The sequence below is a fragment of the Musca autumnalis genome, unplaced genomic scaffold (genome assembly GCF_047663935.1).
Source record: "Musca autumnalis isolate F117 unplaced genomic scaffold, ASM4766393v1 scaffold_4, whole genome shotgun sequence".
NCBI classification, from domain to species: Eukaryota; Metazoa; Arthropoda; class Insecta; order Diptera; family Muscidae; genus Musca; species Musca autumnalis.
In genome coordinates, this window is record NW_027411977.1 from 82,600,027 (window position 1) to 82,627,044 (window position 27,018).

At 34.4% G+C, this 27,018-nt stretch overlaps 1 protein-coding gene across 1 annotated transcript in view; it reads left to right on the plus strand.

Moving 5' to 3' along the window:
- The window catches only part of LOC141401520 (G-protein coupled receptor dmsr-1-like), a 400,810-nt gene that overhangs the window by 27,026 nt on the left and 346,766 nt on the right, over positions 1-27,018 (plus strand). The window lies entirely within an intron of this gene.

A 27,018-nucleotide genomic window follows, 5' to 3' on the forward strand; every position in this document is an offset into this window, starting at 1 on the left:
AAATTTGTCGGTATACGTCCACGCCTTTATATAACCCCCACAGAAATTTGTCTGTATAGGTCCAAGCCTTTATATAACCCCCACACAAATTTGTCGGTATAGGTCCAAGCCTTTATATAACCCCCATAGAAATTTGTCGGTATAGGTCCACGCCTTTATAGAACTCCCACAGAAATTTGTCGGTATAGGTCCACGCCTTTATATAACCCCCACAGAATGGTACCTCCCAATTTTCGGTACTTTGAAGGTTGTGGTCACAGCAACCGAGCGAAATTGCTGAAATTTGGTATTTAGTCTTTGTTGGAGGAAAAGCCTTTCTGACTGAAGTTCGTTGGTATAGGTCCACGTTTCGATATAGCCCCCCATAGAGCGGTACCTCCCAATTTTCGTAATTCTGAAGATTGCGACGTCAATATCCCACTGAAAGACTGAACTTTGTTATTTAGCCTTTAATGGGGTTATAAAATATTCCAGAAGGGAATTATCAGCATAGGTCCGCTGGTTCATATATCCCCATAGAAGCGTAACTCTTGATTTTCGATATTTTGAAGATTTAACCGAAATATCGGAAATTTGGTATTTAGTCTTCTTTGAGTCTAAAAACTTACCGCCAGAAATATGTAGGTATAGATCGACGTTTTGATATAGCCCCCGTGAAACGGTAACTCCCGAATTTCGTTATGTTGAAGGTTAGCCACATTGTTTTACTGAACTTGCTGAAATTTGGTATTTAGTCTTCTTCATAAACGAAAGAAAACTAATTGTTCCATTTTTTCAATTTAACTCGTGGTGAAGGGTATATCAAGTTCGGCCTGGCCGAACTTAACGCCGTTCTCACTTGTTGACATTTAATATTTCATATTTTACATTTAAGATTTGCAGAAGTTCCAAACCGCTCCAATAACAATTTTCAACATAGGTCCATGTTTTAGTATAGGATAACGGTACTTCCGGATTTTGGATTTTTTTTAGCTACATTTTTGGCCGAAATAGCAGTAATTTTAGATTTAAAGTTTAAAAATTGTCAACATAGGTCTATGTTTTGGTATAGCCTCAATATAATGGTACCGGTACCCGATTGAAAAAGAATGTTATCCTTTATATACACTTTGATACAACAAAATAATGGTTTTATACTCCTTGTTTGTATACGATTGGAATATTGACTATATCGGTCTCGCCTTTCCGGTAACTTTTACACAAAATATGGAAAAGTTGAGTTTAACAGAACATCTCGGGTCGTTTTGAAAGTTTTCCCAAAAAGTTCTCCTTGCATGCTCTGTTACTACGGTGTCATTTTTTCTGGGGGAAGTCCATACTTCCTGAGATAAGGCTCCAAAAAGCCTGCAGGCGCCAACTGGGTAGTATGTAATATAACCCTCGAAGGGAGAAACCGATTTGGTCCAAACTTTGTACATCGTTTAAATCCCTACAGTCTCAAATTATGTCCAAATATCGACTACATCGGACACACACAGTTTAGAAATAATGCAGTTTAAGGACTCGTCTGGGATAATTTTTAGTTAAAACGTTGCAAACAAAATTGGCCTAAAAATAAAAAACCCCTATGGACGTCAGTAGTATTTTGTTTCATGTCTTTAGGTTCGAAGCTGAGGGTATATCTCTGTCGTCACAGATGACTAATACTTTCTTACTTGTTTAATTTAAAAAAACCAAAATGATTTTGGGGTTTATGTCCGTCAATGAATTTGGATATAGCTACCAAAAATTAGTTGGGATTACGCTGACATAACTCCCAAAAATTGAGTACATAAACTCAAGACATTTCGAATTAGTTTCCTTTCCTCTCCAAAATTATAAGCGCAACAAATTTTCGACCAAAGATGACCCAAATCTTAAATTACACTGTGCAACATTTTTAAGGTGATCTTGTGTAAACAATTTGAACTGAGGATTTTTTGAAAGTACAGACCCAAATGACAAGAAAACCTAGTTGGGTTTTGTTGTGTCAGATCCAACTCGGATTTTATTGCCCCATCTAAACAAACTTGTAGATAAGGACAAGAATAAAATATTTCAAATTTCAAAATATGTGCAAAAATTCCACAATTTTTATACATTTCGCACCGTATCTCCAAAACCGTTAATTTTTTCTTAATATTTTCTTTTGGAAAAATATTTCCTGGAATGTAATACACAACTCTTCAGAATATCTCATTGTTGTAAAATGCCTCTTTCCCATTATTTTCAGTACATTTGTCAACGACGATTTAATAAAAATTTCAATAATGTAGTGAAATCCGAAATGCGAGAATAAACTGTTGGTGTGAACTGTGTTTGAAATACGCGCAGTAAAAGATATGATGCAAAAACCGCTGAAACAACATGAAGTAAGCATTTTAGAGGTTCGGAATGTTATAAAGAATTGTTGAAAACTTTATTTGAAAGATTTTTGCAAAAGGTTACTTGGTTCAACTCCCAATAGTTTAGCCGATACTGACCAGAATTTCAGCAATATTGCTAAAAACAGTAAGGCCAAATTCCTATTCGTTTCTAAGATAAAGCCCTGATAAATGCAAAAAAGTGTAGACTTAGCCCGGTTTATATGAGGCCATAGAATCCGAACTGGATCTGACAGGACAAAACTCTACTAGGGATTTTGTAGTCTAAATATGTACTTTCAAAAAATGCATTCTAGAAGTTGTTTGCATTTTCAGTGTTGCATAGAGTTATCTATTCTAGTCTAAAAAATGTGTTCAGTCAGGTGGTATCTTATATGGGGGTTATATCGAGTGTGAACCTTAATTGACAATTTTTGGTGGAAAAAATTTTGTGGCTGCAGGGCAATTCCGGCAAAAAAATGTTGCCAAAACCCTGAAAATACCTGAAATGTACAACTTTTGTTGGAAAAATTTTATGCTCAATAGAAGTTTCGGTTAAGAAATAAATCTAATTTTCTCAAAATACAGAAAATCGGAAGGTACGCTTAATGGGGCCTATACCAAAAAGTGGAAATATGTTAACAGTTTTTAATCCTGTGACTACTGTGAATCTCAAATGTGGCTAAGATACTGAAATTACATACATTTGGGAGATACCGTTATATGGGTGCTATACCAAAACATGGAACTATGTAGAAAAATTTTAGTGGAGGAGTTTCGGGACTGCAGGGAAGCTCAAATGTCAACTTCAGTGAGCAAGTTGAAAGTAGTTGAAACACTCAAAATACTGAAAATCTTGAGGTACTGTTATATGGGGGATATTCTAAAACATTGGCCTATTCTGACAATTTTTGGTGGAAGGGAATCTGAAATGTTAATTTTCGGATAGTTCAGTATCTCCCTTATATGGGGATATAACTAAGAACCTCAAATGTAAAATTTTAGTAAGTTCGGTTAAAAAATTTTAGCTAATATCATCAACATACCGAAAATCTAGAGGTACCGTTATATGGGGAATATACCTCAACGTGGACCTATTTTGACAGTTTTTGGTGGAGTAGTTTTGTAACCTCTAAGAACATTAAATGTCAAATTACAGCTATTTCGCCTAAAACTTGTAGCTTAAAACCTCAAAATATCGAAAATTGGGGTGTACCGTTATATGGGGGCTATACCTAAACATGGACCTATGTTCACAGTGGAGTAGTGTTGTGACCCCTAAGAACCTTAAATGTCAAATTACGGCTAGTTCGGTTACAAATTTTATCTAAAACCCTTAAATACCGAAAATCTGGAGGTACCGTTATATGGGGACTACACCTAATCATGGACCTATATTAACAGTTTTTGATGGAGTAGTTTTGTGACCCATAAGAACTTTAAATGTCAAGTTACAGCTAGTTCGGTTAAGAGTTGTAGCAAAAACCCTCAAAATACAGAAACTCGGGAAGTAGTGTTATATGTGGGTTATACATAAACATGGACGGATATAGCCCATCTTCGAACTTGACCTGCCAATGGAAAATAGATACTAGGGTCCAAAGATTTAGCTTTCTAGCACAACTTTCGCGGACACTAGAGTGTTTACAACAGAGGGACAGTCGGGCAGGTATAGATCGACTCAGAACTTTATCTTGATCAAGAATATATATATACTTTAATCTACCCTCCATACTATGGTGGAGGGTATAAAAAAATATTAAAATTAACAAAAAAATAATTAAAAAATTTAAAACAAGCATTTTATTTGAGAGATCGCGTCATGACGAACAATATACATATTGAGGCTAAGAGAAAAATAATTTTCTAGTTTTTGTGCATTTAAAAATAAAACATTGTAACTTAATTTTTAGTAAATAGATTTTAATATTCCGAACAGCCTCCTACGACTTCCGGATAACCTCGTCCGAATCTCCGAACTTCCAAACAACATCCACCGAACCTCCGAACAACCTTTCCGAATTTCCGAACAACTTTCTCCGAACTTCTGAACAACCTCCACTGAACTGCGGAACAAACTCCTCTGATCATCGCCCTCCCAACTTGCCCTTTCCAGCTTCAACGAAACCCCATAGCCAATTACAACAAATTTAAATACCAGAAATCGTGTGGAACCGCTATATGGGGCTATATAAAAACCTGGACCTATGTCCGTATTTTTTGATGGAGAAGTTTCTGGTCGATTTCATATTCATTGTCATCCAAATCTGAAAAGTGCGAAAGTTTTAGTTCGAGTTACTAGATTTGAACTAAACAGAAATCAAAGCAAGTTAAATAAACGGCTGTACAAATGGCATTGCTGCCATTGTAAAATATTAGAAACACTTAGAAACAAGCTCTTTTCAACTGTACCTACATTCAAATACTAGAAACAAGCTCTTTTCAACTGTACCTACATTCAAATACTACAATTAGGCACAGAAGAAGGTGATAAATGCCAACATTCGTAAAAACCCGATTGTCAGGATATGGTTAACACAATAAAGTTTTTATACCCTACACCACTATGTGGGGAGGGTATTATTATACCCTACACCACTATGTGGGGAGGGTATTATTATACCCTACACCACTATGTGGGGAGGGTATTATAAGTTGGTTTTGGCCAAAAAGTTTGTAACGCATCGAAATAATGGTCGTAGACCCATACTTATATATACCAAAATGAATGTCTCGACGAGCTGAGTCGATCTGATCTATGTGTGTCCGTCCGTCCGTCCGTCCGTCTGTCCATCTAAACCTTGTAATCACGCTACAGGTCGCAATTTTGATCGGATCGTCACCAAATTTTGGACGTTGATGAGGGGAAGAAGCCTATTGATTTTGGTGATGGTCGGATAATATTCAGGGGTCGGAATGGGCAAAAAACTTATTTGCGGAAAAAGTCAACGTTTTATTTCAAAGCGAATATCTCCGTATCTATAAGGGGTATATTAAAGGCAAAGCCTGCTAATGAAAGCAGAAAATATCACCTTTACAGCGATGTATGATAGGTTATCGTAGGTGGTCAAGCAACGAAGATATCGCAAAAGTTGCTTTTAGAACCCAACTTTTAATTTATTCGATTTTAATTCTAATGACGAATAACACAGCTTTTGTTGGATACTTTCCAAAAACAAAACCTGGCTATGAAAGTAGAAAATCCTGTCTTTACAATGATGCAAAGCAGGTTAGCGTAGGTGGCCAAATAACGGAGATATCACAATAGTCGGTAATACATCCCATTTTTCCACTTTTAAAGAAATCACGCAACACGTCGTAATTTTGATCGGATCGTCACCATATTTTGGGTGTTGATGGGGGTCTCGCAGGGGAAAAAGCCTATTTATTTTGGTGATGGTCGGATAATATTTAGGGGTCGGAATGGGCAAAAAACTTTTTTGGAGAAAAAGGCAATGTTTTTTCCAAACCGAATATCTCAGCTTCTATAGGGGGTATGCCAAAAGCAAAACCTACTAATGAAAGTAGAAAATATCGCCTTTGCAACGATGTAAAGTAGGTTGTTGTAGGTGGTCAAACAACGAAGATATCGCAATAGCCGCTAATAGAACACAACTTTTCATTTTTGCGATTTTAATAATAATGACGAATATGACAGCTTTGGTTGGGGACCTTCCAAAAACAAAGTCTGACGATGAAAGTAGAAAATCCCATCATTACAATGATGCAAAGTAGGTTGGTGTAGGTGGCCAAATAACGGAGATATCGCAATAGTCGTTAATACATCCCATTTTTCCATTTCTTTGTAATCACGCTACACGTCGTAATTTTGATTGGATCGTCACGAAATTTTGAGTGTTAATGGGGGTCCCACAGAGGAATAAACCTATTGATTTTGGTAGTGGTCGGATATTATTCAGGGGTCGGAATGTGATGGTTGATGGTTAGCATACATCCCACTTTTCCATTTTTTATTTGAGTTATTCTGACGATGCACTTAAACGCGTTTCAATAAAATTGACCTGTATTAATGAAGACATTCAGAGCAAAGGCGCTACGCTATCCCAATTTTAATACTTTGAATTTTACCAGTCAAAAGCTTATGCACAGGGGAAGTGGTGTAGGGTATCACATAGTCGGCCCCGACCCGACTATAGCCTTGGCTCACTTTTTTTAGAATGCGGACCATAGGCCGGAACTAAATTTTTTTATCGGCTGCCGGTCCGCAGTTTCTATAAAACCAAGTATTTCCTACACATTAAAGTTCATATAAGAATTTTCTACATCGATTTTTTTTTTTTTTTTTTGAAAACTAATCTTAATAAATCATGCACATATAATAAATTGAATAAGTCCACATTATGCCATTCCATTGATATAATAATCTTTTAAATTGCAAAACTTTAAGCTAAACGATAAAACAAATGCATGGCAGAAAAAATATCAACTTTAACTTATGTCTGTGACAAATAGTCCGGTCAAAATAGACATGCGTATAAGGGGGAAATAGCAAAAATTCCCACAAAGCTGAATTTTGGTGGAGAGCTAGGGTTAGCCATTAGAAGCAACGTCCTAAAAGTCCCCATCGATCCCATGTGTGCAAAACAAGTTATTCGGGGTCAAAGGTCATTTTTGGAGGCATTATTCAGTTTTTTTAATTTTTCTCAAAAACGGTAGGACTTAGCAAAAACCGGCTAAAGTAAAAGTTGTAGATTCAATAATTGTCCTACAAGAGTGGTCATTATGATACTTAAAAAATACTTACCATTTTCGAGATATCGCGATCTAAAGGTCAAATAAAAAATTAGCCGCGTAAGTACATTATGAGGCGAACCGGTTAAAGTAACGACACTATGTGGTAGATACTGCCGTAAGCTTTCAGACGATATCCACTTTGCAGGAATCGGTTCAACAGATCCGGGTCTAACCCGGTTTTAACATTTGGCCTTTCGGGTCGAATAACCGGCGAACCGGATCCGCAACCGTTGAAAATTATACATTTCCGTAATCAGCGCAACAAACCTTACCTTTGGACAAAACTTGAAAAAAAATCGGAGAGTTTTCGTTGGGGTCGTTCCCTTTGGGCTTTCGATTACACATGTGGGTTAAAATGGCTATTTTTACATAAAATGACTCTAACATTGAATAACTCTACTAAACAAGCTCCGATTTTGTTGGAATTTTTTTTAGAAGATAGCTATAATCTCGCTCTTCAAGAAAATATATATATTTTAGGGGGACAGACCCGATTACTTCGCTTATTTTAGCCGGTTCGTCTGAATATGTGCATATTTCCCTTATAAGTGCATAAAAATCATGTGTTTTTTAGAACAGCTATATCTCAAGAATGGTTCCTTCTAAAAAAAAATTATAAAGGTCAAACTTGTAGATAATTTTTCTGTCTACAATATTTACTTTAGTCACTTTTTGATTAGATCAACCGTTATCAAAAAATAAATCCGAAAACCAAAAAACCCTTAAAATTTGACCTTTGACCCCGATTAATTTTTTTTGCACACATGGGATCGATGGGGACTTTTAGGACGTTGCTTCTAATGGCAAACTCTAGCTCTCCACCAAAATTCAGCTTTGTGGGAATTTTTGCTATTTCAATGTCTATTTTGACCGGACTAAAAACAAAATCCATAACTTTACGGCTAAATTCATGTTCGAATACTTGTACATTATTCACAGGACCATAAATGTCATGGAAATGGAATAATAAAAATGGAAAACAGAACCTGCATAAGGACCGACCAGCAGCATGGTGGCCTTTTACACATTTCTTCATTTCCATGCAATGCTCTGACGAGTATATGTACATACATATATTTTTTACAGAACTTCAGTTAATGTGTCTTTATCATGAAAGAACAAGAAGAAATAAAGTAAACTTATGACTTAACTTAACGACTTGTCATTACAATGTGAGTAGATTTTCCTTAAACCGATTATAGAATTTATTCCAACCAAAGTTGTTGTTGCTGGTGGACGACTAGACAGACAAGTGCGTGTGTGGCAAAATCGTTTTCACACATACTGTCATTACCAACCTGTTTGGCAGACAAAAATAAAGGTGTCGAAAAATACGTGCATTTTTGGCAAATAAATAACATTCATAATTTATGTTCACACTCTTATCAAACTCATTTTATTTGCCGAAATAGTATGATGATTCTAATTTTGGACGTAACGCAAGGAATTTATGTACATGCGTACGTAGGTATGTACGAGTATGTGAACGGTGTTGAGCTGTACAAATCATCACAACTTTATGGCCGGTAGTTTTTTTATGTAAGTTATTGTCATTGTGAATGGGGACACCTGCTTTAACATATCGTCGTTTATAAAAACGCAAGAGACATACTTACAAATAATTTGTTGTACATATGTATCACAGTTCAATGTGTCATTCGTTAAGGTAGTCATCTTCAGTTGTCGATTTATTATAGTATATAAATACGATATGACATTTATGACATATTCCCATAAAAACATCATTAAAACACTAATATGTTTGTCGAGCAAAAGGTTGGTATGAAATAAAATGGGAAGATAAATGTTATTTTGTTGTTTTAATGGGTAATGGAAAATTCCGTGAAGAATGTTCAAATATACATATATACATGTGTACATATACCCAGCAAAATTTAAAGGAAGGGCTTCTTTGCGATGACGTGATTTCATGTCATCTTTTGCATTGGTTCAAAGGAAGTCGTGAAAGATCCGATCTTTTCATTAGGATTTGAACCAATGCAAAGGAAGTCGCGAAAGATCCGATCTTTTCATCAGCATTTGTACCCATTCCATCGTTCCAAAAGAGATGATGTTTGTGTTTTTATTTACACACCTGTTTATTTTCATTTTGGTATGTTCCAGTACTGCAAAAATCTACTAATTTTTATTATTTTTTCCGATAACATAAAGGAAAAATAGTTATCGTAGTAAAAATTAGTAGATTCTTGCAGGTTCTGGAACAGACCAAAGTTGTTAGAACTCGTCGTCGTGATGTTGTCTTACATTTCCTGCATATCAGACAACTAAAACTTCTAAACAATTGGTATTGTATGAAGCTCGAAATGTCTGCAATAAAAATGAAGTCCCAATCATCGAGCTAAAAATAGACTCGGACTGCACACATTGCTATTTTAAAAGTTCCCTTGTCTGTTCTATATCTGACATAGAACAAAATCAATCAAATCTCGCTTTTTGGAATTTGAAAAAAGTCCGAAACGAAAAGGAACAAGAATCTGAAAATAAAGAAGAATCGACTTTTGGAAAGAAACAATTAAAAATAAATCAATTAAGCATAAATGGTATTTTTCAGAAAAAGTCTCTCCTCCCCGTTCGTTACATTTTGTTCCTAGAGATCCCTAAAGCAAGCCGGGTTGTAGATCCCTACATACATAATTTCGTCACTAAACAAAAGAGTATAAAATAACAAAATTATAAAATAAAAGTAATTAACGAAATAAAACTACTTAAAGGAGTGCATTTGGAGTCCATGTCGAAATCTGAACTGGTGATGGGAAGATATGTAATAGAAAAAAACCTGATCAATTAATTGTAGTTATTTCGTGATTTCGTTTGAATTAATAAAGAGTTTTGTTTGTCCATATTTCAATAGAGCATTTCCATTTTCCTAACAAGACATGAAAATGTCATGTCAAGGGGTTGGTGAAAATGACATGTCATTGCATTGGTTAAAATGACATGCTTAGGATCCAAAAAAGAACTTCAATTTTTTGGGGGTCACGCTCATATAAAATTCATGAGTGAAAATGACAAAAAGATGACATTCCAAATCACTTGCACCCATGATTCAACTCATGATTTTTCGTCGAAGATTTTACTGGGATATATAACATTGGTTGAAAGAAAGCAGCAAACACGGGTGTTCAATGTTCAATATTGTTGTAATAGAAGTAAACACATGTATAATTTGTCAAGTTATTTAATCGTTGGATACCCCGTCTACGACGTACTACTTACTTAGCTTGTGGTTAACATTTTGTTGAAGAAACTATATCAAGATTTCAATGTATTACTACGTTATTAATTTTTAGCAATGTACATACACACACAGAAAAATATATGTTAGAAATAAGTTTGGATCCAAACAAATATTTGTTTGGGACTGATTGCAAACAAATCTATGTTTGGATCCAAACATAATTTGTTTGTGTCCAAACAAATATATGTTTGCAACATGTTGTAACATATCTAAATTTTATATGTTTGGGTACCAACATATTTTTTATGTTAGAACATATTTTTTATGGGTGGAGATGATTTTTGTCGAAGAGACCCAGTAAAATCTTCTATGAAAAATCATGAGTTGAATCATGGGTGCAAGTGATCTGGCATGTCATCTTTTTGTCATTTTCACTCATGAATTTTATGTGAGCATGACCCCTAAAAGATGACGTTCTTTTTTGGATCCTAAGCATGTCATTTTAACCAATGCTTTGGCATGTCATTTTAACCAATGCATTGACACTTCATTTTCACCCATTCTTTGACATGTCATTTTAACCAATGCTTTGACATGTCATTTTCACCAACCCCTTGGCATGACATTTTCATGTCTTGTTTGGAAAATGGAAATGCTCTACTGAAATATGGACAAACAAAACTCTTTATTAATTCAAACGAATTCACGAAATAACTACAATTAATTGATCAGCAAAAAGTTTACATCCAAAATTGCAATGTAATCACCACCGCTGTAACGCAAAAGATTACTTCCTCCGTTCTCCGCAACTGATATTCTTTCATCTTACAAACGAATTTTTCTATTATCTTCCCATCACCAGTTCAGATTTCGACATGGACTCCAAATGCACTCCTTTAAGTATTTTTATTTCGTAAATTACTTTTATTTTATTAGTTTGTTATTTTATAACAACATTTTGGTAATTTATACTCTTTTGTTTAGTGACGGAAATATGTAGGGATCTACAACCCGGCTTGCTTTAGGGATCTCCAAGAACAAAATATAATTGTTTCTTTCCAAAAGTCGTTTCTTCTTTATTTTCAGATTCTTGTTCCTTTTCGTTTCGGACTTTTTTTCAAATTCCAAGAAGCGAGATTTGATTGATTTCTTTCTATGTCAGATATAGAACAGACAAGGGAACTTTTAAAATAGCAATGTGTGCAGTCCGATTCTATTTTTAGCTGGATGATTGGGACTTCATTTTTATTGCAGACATTTCGAGCTTCATACAATACCAATTGTTTAAAAGTTTTAGTTGTCTGATATGCAGGAAATGTAAGACAACATTACGACGACAGTTCTAACAACTTTGGTCTGTTCCAGAAACTGCAAGAATCTACTTATTTTTACTACGATAACAATTTTTCCTTTATGTTATCGGAAAAAATAGTAAAAATTAGTAGATTTTTGCAGTACTGGAACATACTAAATGAAAATAAACAGGTGTGTAAATAAAAACACAAACATCATCTATATTGGAACAATGGAATGGGTACAAATGCTGATGAAAAGATCGGATCTTTCACGGCTTCCTTTGCATTGGTTCAAATCCTACTGAAAAGATCGGATCTTTCACGACTTCATTTGAACCAATGCAAAAGATGACATGAAATCTCGTAACAACAGGGCTCTCGCAGCTGCGGAATGTTGTTTTATAATAAAGAGCTGTGTATAGCTTTGTATGCGTAAAACACGTGTGTTCCGTGCTTTGTTGTTGTTAACCATAGTAAGCGAAGAGGAAAAGGAAAAAATGGTATTAATTATGTTGGTCTTTTTTCTTCGGTGTTCTAGAGACAATCGTTGAGTAAAGACGGCAAAGTGAGTGAATTGTTTGTGTTTTGTCTTTTCTTAAAGAAATTGTGCTTTTTAGTAAATTAAATGTCCAATACATTTTATAATTGAATCAAAAAGGTGAATGGAAATATTTTATTGGACAAGGAAGGAAGAAATCGCATTTAATATTTGTAATTACATCAATACGTTTTTCATATACATACATACATACATATGTATATTAGAAATATGGATGTACCTATTTATTACATTATATAATCTTTTGATTCCAGATGCCGATTTCCCGTTGATGATTTGAAGAAAATGTGTTTTATTTCACAACTAGGTAGAAGCGTTCAACGATGTTTCTACATAATTTTGTCTTTTTAAAAGTGTGACTTTCCATAAGTTTTTCCATTCAGTTTTTATACCCTCAGCCCTTAGGCTAAAGAGGGTATTTACACTTTGATACGGCCAAAAATGTGCCTCATCGAAATAATGGTTTTAGACCCCAAGTATGTTTGTACGATATCCGTTTCAGACAATTTTGAGTCGATCTAGCAATGTCCGTACGTCTTTCTGTCTGTCCGTCTGTCTGGCTGGCTGGTGCGCACGATAACTCTCGAACGGATCAATCGATTCGGTTCAAATTTTGGGTATCGAAATAGTTTGTCCAGATTTGATTTAAGTTCGAAGATGGGCCATATCGGTCCAATCCTTCAGGTACCTCCCCCACAAAAGTTCAAAAATGTTCGGAAAAATTGACCGCACGATAACTCTTGAAGGGAGTAACCGAATTAGTCCATACTTTGCACATCGTGACATTTCTACCAGACATAGATGAGGTTCCAATATGGACCCTATTGGTTCACTCTTTCGGGTACCTCCCACACAAAATTTTGCTTAAGTGCAGTTTAAGGCCTGCTCTCGAATAGCTTTGATTTTTGTTGCAGCCACTTGTATTCACTACCCCCATTACGACGATATAATTTTTTTCAGGAGCAAGTCCAAATATCCTCAGGAATCAGCACGGAAACTGCAAACAACCCATATAATACCTTGTGTCGTAGTTGGAGTGCACGATAACTCTCGAACGGATCAACATATTTGGTTAAAATTTTGGGTCTTTCAATATTTTGTCCAAACTTAGTTTAAATTCGAAGATAGACCATATCGATCCACTCCTTCCGGTACCTCCCCCACAAAGGTTCAAAATTTTTCGCCAAGATTGTGGGCATGATAACTCTAGGAGGGAATAAATGAATTGAGCCAAACTTTGCTATTGGTAATATTACTTTCAGGCATAGATCGAGTTCTAATATGGACTAATCGGTCCACTCATTTGAGTACCTCGCACACAACATTTGGAAAAAGTATAGTTTAACAACTCCTCTCTGATCTTATTAATTTGTGACGCAGCAGGCTGCACTTGCGGCGCCTGTTACGACGTTGTAATTTTTTTTTCGTGGGAAAGTCCATACTTCCTGAGATAATGATCCAAAAAGGTCCAGAAAATCCTACCGGCACCACCTAAACTGGATAATGTGTAAAATAACCCTTTAAGAGAGAAATCGATTTAGCTCAAACTTTGTAAATTGAAAAGTAAAATTGTAATATATTTAAATTCAGAAAATTAAGTACAACATATTTAATTATATAGTCTGTAAGGAAAATATCCATAGACTAATAAAGAAAAAATATTTCCTACAGATTTGTATTAGGTCCGAATATGTACTACATCGGATCACTCCTATGGGTACACCCTACCCAAAGTTTAGAAAAAATGCACTCGTCTTGGATCATTCTGAATTTTGTTGCAACATGTAGTTTTTTGCGTCCCTTTCCATCCTCGAAAATTTTCCCAACAGCTAAAAAACCTACAGAAGTATTGTGTCAACTTTTTTCTTCGGGTACGTGGCTGAGGGTATATCTCTGTCGGCTCAGCTGACTGATACTTTCTTACTTGTTTTCTTTTATTAAAGTCCGTTTTGTCTTTCTTTGGAATTTTTTATGTACCTATGTATGTGTCTGTTGTGCTTTTGCTTTTTATACCCTCAGCCTTTAGGCTAAAGAGGGTATTTACACTTTGATACGACCAAAAATGTGCCTCATCGAAATAATGGTTTTAGACCCCAAGTATGTTTGTACGATATCCGTTTCAGACAATTTTGAGTAGATCTAGCAATGTCCGTCCGTCTGTCTGTCTGTCTGGCTGGCTGGTGCGCACGAAAACTCTCGAACGGATCAATCGATTCGGTTCAAATTTTGGGTATCGAAATATTTTGTCCAGATTTGATTTAAGTTCGAAGATGGGTTATATCGGTCCACTCCTTCCGGTACCTCCCCCACAAATGTTCAAAAATTGTCGCAAAACTTGTGCGCACCATAACTCTTGAAAGGAATAACCGATTTGGTCCATACTTTGCACATCGTATAATTTCTACCAAACTTAGATGAGGTTCCAATATGGACTCAATCGGTTCACTCCTTCGGGTACCTCCCACACAAAATTTCGGAAAAGTTCAGTTTAGGACCTGGTCTCGAATCGCTTTGATTTTTGTTAACGCAAGTTGTATTCACTGTGTTCTATACGACGCTGTAAGTTTCATTAGGGGCAAGTCCATACTTCCTGAGAAAATAGCCTGAAAGTTACAAAAAACCCTATGACACCGTGTGTAGTGGTTGGAGTGCAAGATAACTTTCGAACGGATCTGCCGATTCGGTCCAACATTTGGCTTTCGTAATATTGATTTCAAACTTAGTTTAAGTCCGTGGATAAGCCATATCGGTCCACTACTTCAGGTACCTACCCCACAAATGTTCGGAAAAATTGTGCACACGATAACTCTTGATGGGAGTGACCGATTTGGTCCATACTTTACACATTCTCATAATATCTACCAGATACAGATCAGGTTCGAATATGGACTATATTTGTCCACTCCATCCGGTACCTCCCATACGACCAAAATTTTGAAACCCCCTAAATACATACGTTTTTTGTGAAAAAAGTGTCTCCGGCAAAGCCGACTGATAATTTTTTACTTGTGTCTATGCCTTTCAATAAAACCCCACCATTTATAAATGTGTGTATATGTTAGAGATAGCCAGTGAGCGCTTGCTGAGAGCAAGTGAGCATACATTTCAATGTGTTTCATATTGACATTTACGATCCCTTGCTCTCAGAAAGCGCCCACTGCAAGTGTTTGTTTTTTTGTTTTTTGTAGCTTTTGGAATTGTATTTGTTTGCACCCAAACATATAATTTGTTTGCACCCAAACATATAATTTGTTTGCACCCAAACATATATTTGTTTGCAGGACCCAAACATATGTTATGTTTGGGACTGTTTGCATATGCTAAAGTATATATGGGGTTTCTTTGTGACATCGGACACTTAAGCAGGTGGTTTTTGATTTCCTTTATTTTCTGTCTGTTGATGCTGCTCATCAGCAAAATATCGCGCCTTGAATAAGACGAATTCTTTAAAAACTATACGAGTATGCAAAGAAATACTCATAACTTCTTTATTTATTGTTTTTTATCAACTATCTAAGTAAAAAATAAAAAAAAATTGCAAAGTAAAATCAATTTTTTCAATGATTGTACTCTTCTACTTTCTAGAAATATTTTTGTATTAATCTACGATTATAACAAAAATCGTAAGAACTTTCTGGTCCTTATTTTTTTAAAATTTGTGAATAAAGTTTTTCCTTTAAAATATACAGAAAAAATAATAAAATAAAAAGCTACACTTTTTAACATTTATTTTATTGCTTTATTTGGGAATTTATCTTAAAGTTCACATTTGAGGTTCCCAGTGATCCCAAAACATCTCAACAAAAATTGTCAACATAGGCCCATGTTTAGGTACATATATCCCCATATAACGGTACCTCCCTATATTCGGTATTTATAGGATTTTCGCTACATTTTTGGACCGAACTATCTGTAATTTAACATTTGAACTTCCCACTGGTCGCAAAACATTATCATTAAATTTGTCAACATATGTAGGTCCCTGTTTTGGTATAGCCCCAATATAACGGTTTTCCCCATTTTCAGTATTTTACGGATTATAGATACATTTTCTGACCGAACCATCTTAAATTTAACATTTGAGGTTTCCACTAAAAATTTGTCAGCATAAGTCCATGCTTTGTATAACTCCCATATAACGGTACCTCCCGATTTTCAGTATTTTGCGGATTGTACCTACATTTTTGGATCGAACTACCTGTAATTTTACATTTGAGGTTACCAATGGTCACAAAACATCTCCACCAAAAATTGTCAACATAGGTTCATGTTTTGGTATAGCCCGCACATGACGGTACCTCCCGATTTTCGGCATTTTAAGGATTTTAGCTCACTCTTTAGACCGAACTACCTGTAATTTAACATTGAGATTCCCAGTGCTCGCAAAACATCTCAACCAAAAATTTTCAACATATGCTTATGTTTTGGAATAGCCCCATATAACGGTACCTTCCCATTTCGGTATTTTGAGGATTTTAGCTACAATTTTTAATCGAACTAGCCTTAATTCGCCATTTGAAGTTCCTAGTGGTAACAACCACTGAAATGATTTGTAACAGCCACCATATAACGATACCTCCCAATTTTAGGTATTTTGAGGATTTTAACTACTTTTTGACCGAACTACTTGTTATGTGACATATGTGGTTCCCAGTGGTCACAACACCTCTCTACTTAGAATTGTCAACATAGTTCAATGGTTTGGTATAGGTCCCATATAACGGTACCTCCCTATTTTCGTTGTTCTGATGATTTTAGATACAATTTTTAATGGATTTATCGGCAATTTGTAATTTCACTCCACTGAAATTTGCCAAAAGAGGTCCATGTTTTGGTATAGCCCAATCGGAAAAACGTGGCTAAAACCTTCAAAATACTCGAAGCTTTGCTGGCGCCGTTATATGATGGCTATATTCAAATATTGGCCTATGTCAGCAATTTTTGTTAGGGCTCATAAATGTCAAATTTCGGCTAATATGGAATGAAAATGTGGAAAAACATTCAAATTGGTTTTCACCTATCGAATCTAAAGGTACCGTTATATGGGAGCTATCCCAAAACGTGGATCGATAAATCAATTACTCCCTTCGAGTGTTTCGTGTTATTCACAAATATGGAGGCTAAAACCATTTTTTTGATTAGGTGCCGTTTTTATCGTATCAAAGTGTTAGACATATCTTAATAAAGATGAATAATACTGGCCAACAGTTGCTACTTTGGTTTAAAAATAGCAAGTGCTTTGGCAAAAAAACAACATGACAGTCCTGCCTTGACTTCCACCAGAGTCCTTGACAAATAAATCAAAAAAAGTTAAACAGTTATCCCCGCTTTGCAATTTGTCAATATACATTTTCCACACGGACATACAGGAAACAGTGAACGGTGCCAACAATATACGAATACAAAATCCCAGAATTGCGAAAGAATTGGAAAGCAAAAAAAAACAATTCAACACTCTCTACCTAAAAATGCAAATAATGTCCGCAGCGTTTCTAAACATTCGCTTATACATATTAATGACAATGCTTGTAGGTCTCATCTAAGCTCGACGGCATGAAGCATAACAATAGACTTTTCGACAAACAATTGCTGTTGGCAATGAATGATCGAAACATATTTCTGACGTTTTGCTTAGAAAAGGAAATAAAAATGAATCTAACAAACAGACACGAATATGGACGGGGAACAAGGAAAATCGTTTCCAAACGACACACAAAAGTATGCTGTGGAAAAATTGTTTTCTCCCAAAGCCAAATTAAAGTAACATTGAATGCATACAAAATATTTACCATATGGATCCATACTGCTGCTTTTTATAGAATTTATGAAGAGAGATGAAAACAAAGAATGCCATTAATTCACTAAAAATGTTGTGCGGCACGTCGAATATTGAAGGAACAAAAAAACTTGACACACACAAGCATACCTCTTAGTATGCTTGGCATTTTATGACGCCTTTATTATTTAAATTGTTTCAATATGTTGCTTTTAGTGTTAGATTTCTTAAAATCAAACCCATTTTATGATGGGAGTCAGCAAGCATTAAAGACTTGGTGTTAGCAAGGCAAAATACAATATATTATTTTAAGTTAATGTATTTTTGAAAATGTTTTTTTTTCTTTCGGTGTTTATTTTCATTATTAATTGAAATGTGAGAAAATAAATACAAACAAACATATGTATGTGCCATGTCTAAAGAAATGTTGAGGCCAATGTCAATAAAGCAGAAAATTGCTTTAGACCCCACCATATTAATTACACGCTGGCGCCACAGAATTTGCTTATGGTGTTTTAGAAAGAATTGTCTACAGTTGGGACGGGATGAGTTATAATGGCAGGAATACTTAAAAAATGTATATTTTGTCCTAATTAACAGAAGAAATTAAAATCAACGCTCTCACAGTTTACCAATGTCTCAACAAATATTCCCTTTAATGCGTATTTTTATTACAATTGCTCAAATAAATTTTAAATAACATTATTATATTATGTTTGTCATTCCGTTTATAACACATCGACATATTCGTCGGATAATAAATAATCTTGATCAGCATCAGCATCGATATTTTTGGATTTTTATCACCTATGAACAGTGTTGTTTAAAAATCCGCAAAAACCTCCCAGGTGTAAGCGGTTTTCACTTAAAGCTAGTTAAGGCGCACCATGTACGACATTGTTTTATAAGGTAGCGATACAGTCAATGCATTGACCCAATTTGAACTTCTATATCTCAATAACGGTAAAACCTACGAAATTATCATGAACGTCAATCTTGTAGAGAATTTCCATAGCTACAACATTTCTTTTAATCTTATTCCAATGGGACTTGCGGTTTCCAAGCAAAATCGTAAAAAATCTAAAAAAACCCTAAAAATGTTAACTTGAGTCGCCATTTTTTCAAAAAGCGCTTCGGTGTTTCTTTTTTTTTGTTTTTTCGGTTTTGCTCATCTATGAACATTATAGTTTCAGAATCCGCAAAAACTTCCCAGGTCTAAGCACCTTCCATTTTAAGTTGCTTTAAGAGCAGAACGGTACCTCCCGATATTCGGTAGTTTGAAGTTTTTAGCCACACTATCTTACTGAAATGGGGGAGATTGGCAGCCTCAAAGAAGACTAAATGTTCTTTGAGGCTGCCAATCGGCCCCCCTGAAATCTTTCGGTATAAGTCCACGTTTTATGGCACCCATAGAACAGTACCTCCCGATATTGGGTATTTGAAAGGTTTTAGACACTCTATCTAACTGAAATGACTGAAATATGACATTCACTCTTCGCATGGACTTCCAAACATTCCCCCAGAAATTTGTCAGTATAGGATGGCGTTTTGCTATATCCCGCATAGAACGGGTCCTCTCGATTTTCGGCATTTTGAAGGTTTTAGCCACATTATCCTACAGGAATGGGTAAAATTTGATATATAGTCTTCATTGGGGATATACAACATTCCTTCGGACAATTGTTGGAGTAGGTCTATATTTTGGTATAGCCTCCATAGAAGGTACAGTGGTGGCACTTACATGGGAAGGTGTGACAAAAATACTTCTAAATAATATATCGAACTGAAATTGTTATCAATGGGTCATAGTGGCGTAAAAACACTCTATGTAAAATATTGGGGTCCTAGGTCCAAAATTTCGCGTGGTTGCCATGAAATGAATCATTCTGAATTGAAGTATTTTTCTGTTACCAACACATTTTTCAACCGAATTTGCTGTAATCCTCTACTAAGAGTTTGAAATACATAGTAAAAGTCACTGCGAAAAATTGTCAGTGTTGATCCATTATTTGGTATACCCCTATATGATTTTTATATCGAATTATTTAGGCAGATATCAACCAAATATTCTAAGCGAATATGTTCTTATAATGAACTCAGACTTCAGAACACCATCTTATAAAGAAATGTCATATCGGTCCACTTTTGACCACAGCATCCATATAGGGTTACCATCTTTTTTGGTACTTTATAAGATTTAACCACATTTGTCTACAGAATTACTTGTAATAGTGTATTTTTGGTTCTCAGTGCTGGGAAAATCTCCACTTTTTAGCGTGGTCCAACATTAGGATGTCCCAAAAATAAAATAAGTTATTTGTTAAAGTGAATACCCCCAAATATTATTTTTTTCTTTCGCGAGTTTTCATTACAGCTCTATTATCATGACCATAGAAATCGCTAATAGCACAAAAACCATTATATTGAAACTTAATGAAAGAAAGGATAATAAAATTACTTAACAATATTCCAAAAAATATAAATTCAGTAACTAAAAAGGAAGCCAGGGCTATAGTCGGACGGGGCCGACCATGTGATACCCTACACCTTTCCCACTGGGAATTAGCTTTTCACAAATCAAAATTTCGTTATGGAACAAATAAACCAATTGTAAGAAATAACTTTGTGGGTTCTGGTACAGTATCACACCAAGCTTAAATAATAATATAATAATTGTTTCACAAACATTTCAGAAGGGACAAGGACTTATCTCATATCAATGAGTGAGTGTACCCCGATTCATATTCGCTCAAAGATATGGGACCGCTTATCTCCGAGTTTTTTTTGTTTATTTTTTTTTTCACACAAAAGTAATTGATCCATTTCACCCGCTAAATAATATCAGATCATCATACAAAATTTTAGGCATCTTCTTCTACCTAAACTTTTACCTCGTGCAAAATTTCGTGATTATTGAGCTATAATTGCGAACTCTAGCGTGATTATGATAACACTACAAACAAATAACTGGGTATATCAGGCTGTAACTCTGTTATCTTATCATGTACACCAACACAATTAACATCAATAGAAAGGTCAAGCGTTCTCTTCCAAGTATAGCTTACTTGCCCGGAATGTCTCTTCCAGGAAAAACGATATAAGCTGTATATTAAAAATTTGCACACTAAAGTTGTGGTCCATTTAAATCTCTAAATATTATCTGATCGCGATCTCAAATTGCAAGCTTCTTCTTTGCCATATACTTTTACCTTAGTTTTGGTCCATTTCACCCCCTAAATATTTCACGATCATCACTAATTAAAAAAGCGATATATTCTGATGTGAAACCTACCTCCATACCAAATTTCGTGACGATCGGTCCACAATTGCGGCCTGGACGGACACACATCTCAAAATCGCTTTATCTCGCCGAGAGTCTCCGACGAATATTTCGCGGTGACTTACTTACATACTTTTACCTTTCCACATGGTGCTGTAGGGTATGAAAACAGGAGTTAAACTTTTGGTCATAACTGCCAAAACCGCAAATTTCGGCAAAAAGTCTATACAGTTTTGAAATCTACAGGCGCTAGGCTTCAATTTGGTACTAGTGACCATTCTTGCGAATTTTTGGAAAGTAACTTAAACTTTAAGGAATTCCATACATCTATATTAAATATTTTCATTTTTACCGATATTATAACCAAAATATATGGCAACCCTTGCAATTTAGAGGAATTTTGATAACAAGAAAAATGAAGCTAAGGCAATTTACTAAATGATTCAACTTAAGTTAAGGCGTTAATAATAGTCCTTTGTTTCATAAATTCGCTTAGAATATAACCATTTTGTCTCATTTGTAAATACATTTTTTTTTTTCAAAATTAGTCATGTTAGTGAGGCTTTTTCGAAAAATTTGGAATGTTTTGAAGTGATTAGCAATTTAATCTTTTTAAAATGATATCATGAATTTTTTGATTTTTGTCGTTGGGCGCATGGACTTCTCAGTGGTCAAAAAATGTATTTACTAAAAAGTTAAAAATAAAAAATAATTAAAAGAATTAAGATTCTGTGTTTTATTTACAAATTCACTTAAAACTAGAAAATAATTTGTCGCTTAGCCTCAATAAATATATTCTTCCTCATGATGGAATCTCTCAATTTTTAATTTAAATGCAAGTGTTTTATTTTAGAGATTCCATTATGAGGAAGAATATACTTATTGAGGCTAAGCGACAAATTATTTTCTAGTTTTAAGTGCATTTATAAATAAAACACTGAATCTTTATTTTTTTAATTATTTTTTATTTTTAACTTTTTAGTAAATACATTTTTTGACCACTGAGAAGTTCATTACCAAACTTCAGTCAATTTAGGCTGAAAATGTAGATAAAATCTTTAAATTGCCTGAAATCGAGTGGTACCGTTATATGGGGGCTACACCAAAATCTGACACAAGTTCACAATTTTTGGTGGGGGAGGTTCTGTACAATTGGTAACTCCAAATGCCAAATTACAGCCTATTCGGACAAAAAATGAAGACAAAATCCTCAAAACACCTGAAATCGGGTGGTACCGCTATATGGGGGCTATAGGAAAAAATGCACCCATATTGGTTTTGGTTTCATATTCATGTATTGTCATCTAAATCTGAAAAGTGTGCAAAGTTTCAATTCGATTAGTCAACTGCAACTGTGTTAAAAATGAGTTAATACATTTGAACTAAACGGACACCAAAGCAAGTTAAATAAAACTCTGTAAAAAGTCACGATCAAACCACTTTTAATTTTTATGAATATGAAATAAAGTGATATATAATATAAAATTTTAAATATATACGATAATAAAGTTACTGAGAAACAAACGGTTGTGTCATTTGCTTTCAGTTAAGTATCTGCTTACAGTGACTTCAAAAAATTGTCAATTGTCGAATAACATTATAATTAAGATTTTATGTTATCTTAGGTAAAAACTCATCATAATATCATACAGGGATACGAGGTTGCAAAAGGATCAGAACCTTAATGTACACAAAATCTCCGTTATTATGTCTCTGATTTATTGGTTCACAAAAAAAAAAACACCAAGTATATTGAATGGATACCACCTGTCGGTAATATTGTTCTTTTAAGTGTAAACTAATTGCCAGTAAACAATTATAAATAAACAATCAATCTGCCAACAGCAGAAACCGGCAACAAAACTGAAACCACCCTTTAAATGCCATCAAAAGATATAAACGTTAATGTTTCAATAAAAGGAAACTTTAAAAACTTACAGCTGTTGCTTCCGAAACCGAAACGAACCATCCATCTATTTTGCTTCTCAATGAAATCATCCACCAACACAGTACACGAAATAAACAATCAACTAACAGCCAGATGTTGTGTTTTACTCATCTACACTAAAAACGGAAAAGAGAAAAGTCAATAAAAAATAATAAAAAGAAAAAACTTCATCAAATTTAATGAAACCTCCTCATTATTGAATCAATTTCAGAAAGTTTTCTAAATATTTTGATTAATCGATAAAACAATTTAGTGAATAAAGTCAATATTATGTCCATGCAAGGTCAATTTGCCAGGCAGGCGGTGGTTTGGGCAGTTAATTGGCCTTCATTGTAAACATATTTGGAAAACTGCTAAGTAAATAATGAAAAAAAAAGGCGAGTGACTTCATTTAATGGTCTACAACAAGGGGCGTATGTACTTTAGTCGTTGTTAAAATCAGTGGAAAATAAATACCATGATATTGTCTACAACCGAATAGGGGGAAGTGCCACCAATTTTGTAATTTAAATGGAAATAAAAATGTATATAGCACAGATTGTATAGGGGAGAACATTTTAACATGATGTCGATGCTAAACATGAGACTGCCATAATTTAAAAACAGTGTTTTGCTAATGATTTCCTGTAATTATTGGGTAAAGCTAAGAGCCCTCTAAAAATTTGGACGAATTATCGAACGTACGTTTTAATTTAGATATGTTGAAATTAATTATTATATGTTTGACAATGCTTATGATTCGTTCCTTTTTCATGAATTTGTAGAAGTGAAGTCCACGTTTATCGATATCGAATTACTGTGATTCGTTATTTTTAACCAAGGCAAACATGCAGTGCTTCTATTTGCTCCTATACGAATCTTTACTCAACAAAAGCGCCATTTATCCTTAAGTGAATATATGTGTTAACGTATGAAAAAGAGTTAAGATCGTTCGGGCAGAACTTTTTATACACTCCACCATGAAATATTCTGACAGTGGAATAATTAATTTTCTTTATAATGCGAAGTCATAAATATCCACAATTTAGGTGGCAAAGGTTCTTGACTACTAGGAACACCAAATAGCAAATTAGATCAGTCAAAAAAATTAAAATATCAGAAACATCAGTATATCCACAATTTTTGGCCATGATATAGATAATTCGACCAGAAAATGTAGCTTAAAAACGTCAAAATACATGAAATTGGGCGGTAACATAAGGTGGGGGGTATATTAAGTTTGTCATTCCGTTTGTAACTACTCGAAATAATAATTTTAGACCCTAAAAACTATATATGGGGATTTCTGAGCGAAATCGGGCACTTTTTCAAGATGAGGTTTTTGATTTCCTTTATTTTTGCTGTGGTGATGCTGCTCATCAGCAAAACATTTTAGTATATTTTCAGATTTTTTTTTTGGAATAGCGGTTCCTTAGGTATCTCGCAATGAAAAGTCAAATTCTGTAAAAACTATGTGCCAGAAATACTCATAACTTCTTTAATATTGGTCTCACTATAGAAAAACTTTTCTTTGCACTTTTTGGTGTTTTATCAGCTATCTAAGAAAAACAATTTACACATTGAGCTTGGATGCAATTTTCAGGATTTAAAATTTAAAATAAATTTTCAACAAAGATTGACCCCTTCGATTTTCTTGAATTTTTTTGTATTAAACTACGATCAATTATAAAAATTTTAAGTCCTATTTGGTAGTGGGATTCGAAAGGTTGCTATTTTTTCTTAATTTTTTAAAATTTGTCAAGACAATTTTTCCTTTATACGAGTGCACTATAGGTAATTTGGCCTGTTTTTGAGGCAAAAATTAATAGCGGTGGACTTATGGGTTATTTATAGATTTTTAATGCTTTATATGCAAAAGTAAGATAAAACAAAGAATTACACAGTAAAATTCGGATATAGCGAACATCGGTTATAAGGAACTAAGTTTATAGCGAACAAAGTTTTGTGTTTCCAAAGAATTTTTCTTAATATTTGTACACACATTAAACTTCTTAAAACGACCACGATTGTAACGAACATAAATGGTTACCCCGCGAGTAGAATTTTTTACAATTTGTTAGGATTTACAGGCCCGGTTTAAAGCACAAGCGGATAGCGACGAATTTAAGCACTGTTTCAAATATTTTAACATATGATTAAAAAAATAAGTGTTAATAAGAATTTTACAGATAAACGAACGCCGGATATAACGAACAAATTTTCTTTTTCCTACCCACTATTCTCATTTTACCTATTTTATTCGTTCCAACCCAATGAACGCTGTTAAAACAAAAGAAAAACGATTATAATGAACTAAAATATGATCCGCCCAAAGATTTTTATAAACATTGATATGTTTAAAATATTGATTCGCCAAGAGATCTTTATAAATAGTATTTCTTTTAGAAGGACCAAATTAATCACGCAATCTTGATCCGTAGTTAGAAAGTATTACGGCTATAATTAACAAAAATGTTAACGTATGTACATTTTTACAACACATGGTGAATATTTCTTTAAAGAAGATGACTTTTTAGTTCAAATCGGATGTTTTTTGTGCTTAATATTTCCTTCACCAAACAAAGATCGCACCTTGGTAATTATGTATTTGATTCAGGACCCCTTGCTGAAGATATTCCCGGTGGCAGAATTTCAGACAAAGTTTGACAATTTTGTAAAAGTCTATAATATAAAACTATAATTTTGTAAAAAAAGATGTTTTGGTTGTGTCCTATATGACGATTTTTTTCTGCTGTAGCAAACATTTTAAAGAAAAATATTTCTTAAAACAGAATGTAAACACCGCCATCATTTTACTGAATATCATATCAATGTATTTGATTATTACCAAACGGCGCACAGTGCGAAATATGGGAAGTTAAGTTGAACTTTAAGGAATTTTGAAGTACATAAAATTAATTATATTTTTATTGAACTCGTTAGCTAAGTACTCCACTGCAAATGATCCATACTCAGTTTGGCGATTTACTCCGCTAAACGACTTAAAAATTCACTTAAAGTTGCACTTTTGTTTCATAATTTTTTTTTGTAAGACCTATGTTGACAGATTTTATGTGAGGAGGATGTTTATTTGCTAATATCTTAAAATTTTTATTTGCATCAAAATCGGTTGCAATTTTTGTCTTCAACATTTAAAATACCTAACATGAAGAAAACCATCATATGGGGGCTATACTGTCATATGGAAGCTATATACGCATATCTACGACGCTAATATTTCGCACAGAGGTTTTCTATTTACGAAGAACATAAAATTCCAAAATACAACCAAATACATTGGAAAATGTGTCTGTAACATTAAAAATAGTTTTCATCTACAGGTACCATTCAATGGGGGCTATACCTAAACGCTTGTGTTTGTTTTCTATCCGCTGAAAACTCAATATATACCAATTTGCAGCAAAATCGATTGAAAAATGAATGTAAAACGTAAAATCGGCAGTCTGCGTTACATGAACGCTACGGGAAACCGCGGGCCTATGTGGCCCAATTTGAGCCCCACACTATCCACTAATATAAGAGACATTTTTGCAAAATTTTATGAATCTACGCCCTTTCCTTTAAAAGTTATTAGTAAAGTTCCGCTAAAGTGTTCATATTTCGCATTGTGCGGCGGTGGGATTTTCTTTATTTTTTGGACCTACAGATGTCCACAGCTAACGAAACTGGGTGGAACCCATCGATTTGCATTCACTTTCCTGAGATAAAATATCACTTTTTGGATTGGAAAGTTTGAAATTTGAGTTATCTATACCATATTTCCTCTGTTTCGGACTTATAAACCTATCAAATGTGACCTTTTTGTAATTTTATTGTAGTCTTGAAAATGTTGAACATAATTAACAGCGTGTTTTTGATTTAAAG